We start from the raw sequence: 6,001 nt of genomic DNA, 5'->3' as shown, positions 1-6,001 counted from the left end.
ACATGCACCAACACACCTCTGCTTCTGTGGACTGCTGTCAGCGCCACCGTGCGACGACCGCAGGTCAAATGCACCGCGTGGTCATACCCCGAAGTGATTTAAACCCGCAAACCGCCCACCAGAGCGTTGTTTCACCATATATCAGCATTATCCTTAATTTATAAGTATGAGTGTGCATAAAACTAAACTAAAAAACTAAATGAACACGCCATGAAGGCCTAACGGTACAGACCGGCCGCCGTTTCATACCCAGCCCACAGGCGTCACTGGATGCGGATATGGAGGGGCATGTGGTCAGCACACCGCTCTCCCGGCCGTATGTCAGTGTCCGAGACCGGAGCCGCTACTTCTCAATCAAGTAGTTCCTCAGTTTGCCTCACAAGGGCTGAGTGCACCCCGCTTGCCAACAGCGCTCGGCTGTCCGGATGGTCACCCATCCAAGTTATAGCCCAGCCCGATAGCGCTTAACTTCGGTGATCCGACGGGAACCGGTGTTACCACTGCGGCAAGGCCGTTGGCCATGAGTGTACATAAGCTGCCGAAAATCAGCAACACACGTCAAGCGGTATTGGAAGAGGACAAAATTTCCGTCCTTATCCGAAATGATTCTGCGAACCAGTCTTATCTCTTTGAGGAAACGATTTTGAAATGCGTCTGCGACGGTCTTCACCGTCGCTCTTCTCGGCGTGAGCACTGTAGTATGCTCGTAGGCCAGTTGAACCGTCAGGAACAGTAGCAGTAGCCCCTATTCGTCCTTAGAAGCGGGCCGAAGAGGTTAGTTGCGCCGGATCCTGCAGTTTCCACGGGATAAGTGGTTGATTCGACTTTAATGTCGGTTTTGCCTTCTGGCAGTCCTTGTATATCTCAAGTATCATGCGAATCAGCCGCTCCCTATTCTTAAAATGTTATCAGTTTGAGGAAATTTTCTTTGCATCGAAATACACTTAGCTCTGTTGCCTGTACCAGACTAGTTACTCAGCAAGTGCTTCTGGGATACACACCGACCATTGCGTGTCCTCTATTGTCCTACGCCTAAATAGCTCCCATTTTCTGACGAGATATGTCTCAGCACTGTGTTGTCTCGATCACGTAATTGATTTCCCACAATACAGGATCCTTGTCTTGTTCGGCAATGATGTCCATTAGTGACGCTGCTACATGTTTCCCAAAAACAATGTTTTTGAGGTAATACAGTTTAAAGTGGATCATGGGGGAACGTGACAAGGCATCTGTGGTGATGCTGGAACTGCCAGGGATATATGTATCCAGAAATCATATTCCTGGAGCAAAAGCACCCAGCGTGCCAGTCTGCGATGCATAAGTTCCGCCGTAAGTAAAAACTGGAGAACCTTGTGATCCATTAGAATGGTGGTTTACCTACTGAATAAAAAGAGCCTGAACTTCTGGAAACTCCAGACAATGGCCATTGCCTCCAGCTCTGTGGTGGAGTAGTTTTGTTCAGATTTATTTGATACGAAGTTACCAAATGTAATGATATTGCACACAAGTTGTTTATCTCGCACCTCTTCGTGAAACAGAACCACCCCAAGCCGCATTCATGGACTGTCCGTTACCATGCAGAAATCAGCAGTCGAGTCTAGATGCAAGTATTAGCGCCGAAACTAGAGCTGATCCTTATGTGTGAAACTCTGTTTCCGCTTGATCATCTCAGATCCAGGCTGCTGCTTTTCTCATCAGTTCACACAGGTGTGTTGTAACTACGCTTTCCACCAAAACAAAACGCTTGTAATACTTTTCAAGACCCAGACACCCTCTCAGTTGTCTCTCCCCTGCGTTTTCCACTATCAAGACGGCTTCTACATATTGGGTAATTCGCTCGCATAGTTACTCATCTAGTACACGGTCTAGGCCTCTGATGAAGGGTCCCTAAAATGTTAACAGTGACCGAAAACAAGAAAGACTATGTAATTCCGACAGGACCAATCAAGTTCAATTTCCCAATAAACTAATCACCAGTCGACTGAGGAGAACACTTGTTCTCCGTAGAACTTTTGCAGGAGTTCCTCCAGACTTTCTAGTTTATCTTTTTCCAGTTCAATTAAAGTATTTATTTGTCTGGAATCAAAATACCAGCGAAAGTGTACCATCTTGTTTCAGGACAACGAGGAGGGGATTGTTGTAGGATGTTACAGCTGGCTTAGTTACACCCTGATTGCGAATTGACTGTGTTTCTTCAAACACCTTACATTTGTACGCCATCAATATGAAGTTCGGTCGAGTGAAGAACATCTTGTAATCTTTCACCCTGAAGTTATATTGAAAGCCCTTCATTGCACTGAGTAAGGACAACAACACCTTGACACCTTGGTATTGTCTCTCAACGCAGTCATCAGTTCGGCCTTCTCTTTATCGTTGACAGCTTCAATGCCATTAACGACTTAGGTCCAAGACAGCCTGCAACTCCCACATACGAGGTTAATCCCAAAAGTAAGGTCTCCTACTTTTTTATAAGTACATAGACCTGTTTATTTCTACAATGGCTTACATCAGTTTACAGCTTGAAAATTAATCTGTTTCTCGACATAATCACCATTTCTGAATGCATTTTTGTAGACGCTGTAGCAGTTTTTGTATGCCTATGTCATACCAGCTGGCCGCCATGCTGTTCAGAAAGTTATGAACCTCTTCTTTCACCTCGTCGTCGGAGCTGAATCGCTGGGACCACAATTAACGCGGGCAATTCAGAACTGGAGAAGAGGAATGTTGAGCAAAGGCGTACACATTCTCCATGACAACGCTCGCCCACACATCGCTTGCCAAACTTTTGCTCTCCTACAACAGTTTCTGTGGAACATAATCACCCACCCACCCTATAGTCCTGACTTGGCGCCCAGTGATTAACACCTGTTCCCTAGGTTAAAAGAACAAAGCGATTCAGCTCTGTCGACGAGGTGAAAGAAGAGGCTCATAACTTTCTGAACAGCATGGCGGCCAGCTGGTATGACATGGGCATACAAAAACTACCACAACGTCTACAAAAATGCATCGACAGAAATGGTGATTATGTCGAAAAATAGCTAAATGTTCAAGCTGTAAACTGATGTAAGCCATTGTAGACGAAAACAGGTCTATGTACTTATAAAAAAATAGGGTACCTTACTTTGGGGATTACCCCCGTAAAATCCACGTCCAGTATTATATTGATGGAGAGAGATTATTAATGACTAGGAAGTTCCATTAGCGTATGTGACCTTGGCACTCAAGTTCGAGGTTGAAATGCCGCATAATTTCTGTGCTCTTTCCCAGAATTACTCCTCTTGTTTTTGTCTTCTGACTAAGTGACCTTCTCCAGTTATTCTTCTAGCACCATTTCCGTAGATGCGGAGATCTGGCTCCTGCTATTTCAGATCACATTTAAATTAACCCCACTTACAGTCTATGAAGAAAAATTCGGAGTAGGTATTAAAATTCATGGAGAAGAAGTAAAACCTTTGAGGTTCGCCGATGACATTGTAATTCTGTCAGAGACAGCAAAGGACTTGGAAGAGCAGTTGAACGGAATGGACAGTGTCTTTAAAGGAGGATATAAGATGAACATCAACAAAAGCAAAACGAGGATAATGGAATGTAGTCAAATTAAATCGGGTGATGCTGAGGGGATTAGATTAGGAAATGAGGCACTTAAAGTAGTAAAGGAGTTTTGCTATTTAGGGAGTAAAATAACTGATGACGGTCGAAGTAGAGAGGATATAAAATGTAGACTGGCAATGGCAAGGAAATCGTTTCTGAAGAAGAGAAATTTGTTAACATCTAGTATGGATTTAAGTGTCAGGAAGTCGTTTCTGAAAGTATTTGTATGGAGTGTAGCCATGTATGGAAGTGAAACATGGACGATAACCAGTTTGGACAAGAAGAGAATAGAAGCTTTCGAAATGTGGTGCTACAGACGAATGCTGAAGATAAGGTGGGTAGATCACGTAACTAATGAGGAGGTATTGAATAGGATTGGGGAGAAGAGAAGTTTGTGGCACAACTTGACTAGAAGAAGGGATCGGTTGGTAGGACATGTTTTGAGGCATCAAGGGATCACAAATTTAGCATTGGAGGGCAGCGTGGACGGTAAAAATCGTAGAGGGAGACCAAGAGATCAATACACTAAGCAGATTCAGAAGGATGTAGGTTGCAGTAGGTACTGGGAGATGAAGAAGCTTGCACAGGATAGAGTAGCATGGAGATCTGCATGAAACCAGTCTCAGGACTGAAGACCACAACAACAACAACAGTCTATGATGTTTGTTTTTCATCCAGGAGCTCTTCCTGAATATCATGGTAACCCAACCCAAAGAGATTTGAGCCTGTCTATCGCTTCCTCACTATCGCGGCAATTTCATGAACGTTATCCATGGGTGCGTCTGTGGGCTCCTTAGCAACGGTGCAGTCATGTCATTGTTGGTTTGTACTGTTTTGCGGCCGGCCGTTGTGGCCGTGCGGTTCTAGGCGCTTCAGCCTGGAACTGCGTGACCGCTACGGTCGCAGGTTCGAATCCTGCCTCGGGCATGGATGTGTGTGATGTCCTTAGGTTAGTTAGGTTTAAGTAGTTCTAAGTTCTAGGGGACTGATGACCACAGATGTTAAGTCCCATAGTGCTCAGAGCCATTTTTTTGTACTGTTTTGCGGCTGATCGCGTCGTGGGTCGGGTGCTCTTCACTTTGCCTTTCACGATTGTATAATTGTACTCTTTCATTACCTCAGCTGTAATTATTATCGTTACCAAGACCATTTCACCGGTTTCCCCTACTGCAGTGATTACCGTGGTACGGCTGTCTCGCCCATTATCGGATCCTATCGTCCCTAAACTCATTGTGTGGTCTTGCAACATGTTGTTCGTTGCTGCGAGTTGGCTCTCATTCCTGCTCTCACTATTTATGTGGTCAAGCCCTTGTAACAGCGTCTTGATTGTTTCTTCTTTGCCTCCACAACGTCCTACTCGTGCCTTCTGATAAGAGTGCGGCAGCTTGCCGTAGCAGAACCGTATCAAATCAGTTGGCGCAAAAGGCGTGTCAAGAAACTAGCACTTTTGAGACATTATCTCGAAAAATTTGTCTGGGCTGCAGACACGCGAGTACGCAAATTTTTTTTTCCAACATGATTTCGTCTTTAACACCTGCCTGAGTCTCTTGTGACCAATACGTCGCGAGAAACTTCTATCGAAACTCTCGGTAAGAGTGACAGTTGTGTGCTGCTCTTCGCATCTTTGTCGCAGCTTCGCCTTCGAGAAAGCTGCACGCAAAGTCTACTTGAAAGCGAACAGGCCATGACGGTGGGTCACAATAATGAATCTGTTCTTATATATGACGGTAGTATCTGTTCCCGAAAGAACCGTTACCGTGGACGACCATGCAGCTTTGCTAGAAATGAAATGATAATTAAATGGACACCCTAGCCGCAAACAGGAGTTGATGTACTTCATGGGGGACATGATGAAAATGTGTGCCCCGACCGGGACTCGAACCCGGGATCTCCTGCTCACGGGGAGCGTGCAAGGGATAAGTCCCTGCAGATGCACTGTCCTCTGTGCCCGCGGTGGCTCAGATGGATAGAGCGTCTGCTATGTAAGCAGGAGATCCCGGGTTCGAGTCCCGGTCGGGGCACACATTTTCAAAGTGTCCCCAATGAAGTACATCAACGCCTGTTTGCAGCTAGGGTGTCCATTTAATTATCATTTCATTTCTAGCAAAGCTGCATGGTCGTCCACGGTAACTGTTCTTTCGGGAACAGATACTACCGTCATATATAGTTAAAATATGGCTTCCCGGCCATTGACCTTCTTGTGCGAACGCACACGCTATGCCCGAACTCGTACGGGACTTGGTAGATTAATCTGCCACGAGTAATGAGTATGATGGGCAAACATCTATTAGGCGCACTACGAATGTAGTTCAAATGGTTCAAATGGCTCTGAGCACTATGGGACTCAACTGCTGAGGTCATAAGTCCCCTAGAACTTAGAACTACTTAAACCTAACTAACCTAAGGACAA

At 45.4% G+C, this 6,001-nt stretch overlaps 1 non-coding gene and 1 pseudogene across 1 annotated transcript; one reads left to right on the top strand and one right to left on the bottom strand.

Moving 5' to 3' along the window:
• Nucleotides 1-401: 401 nt before the first annotated feature.
• LOC126195934 (5S ribosomal RNA) lies at nucleotides 402-519 on the bottom strand (annotated as a pseudogene).
• Nucleotides 520-5,537: 5,018 nt separating this feature from the next.
• Nucleotides 5,538-5,612, top strand: Trnat-ugu (transfer RNA threonine (anticodon UGU)). Its single transcript has one exon. It is a non-coding gene; the product is annotated as a tRNA-Thr (tRNA).
• Nucleotides 5,613-6,001: the final 389 nt, after the last annotated feature.

This window comes from Schistocerca nitens, chromosome 7 (genome assembly GCF_023898315.1).
Source record: "Schistocerca nitens isolate TAMUIC-IGC-003100 chromosome 7, iqSchNite1.1, whole genome shotgun sequence".
NCBI lineage: Eukaryota > Metazoa > Arthropoda > Insecta > Orthoptera > Acrididae > Schistocerca > Schistocerca nitens.
The sequence above is the reverse complement of the archived record's forward strand: the minus strand, read 5'-3'. Positions and strand labels throughout refer to the sequence as shown.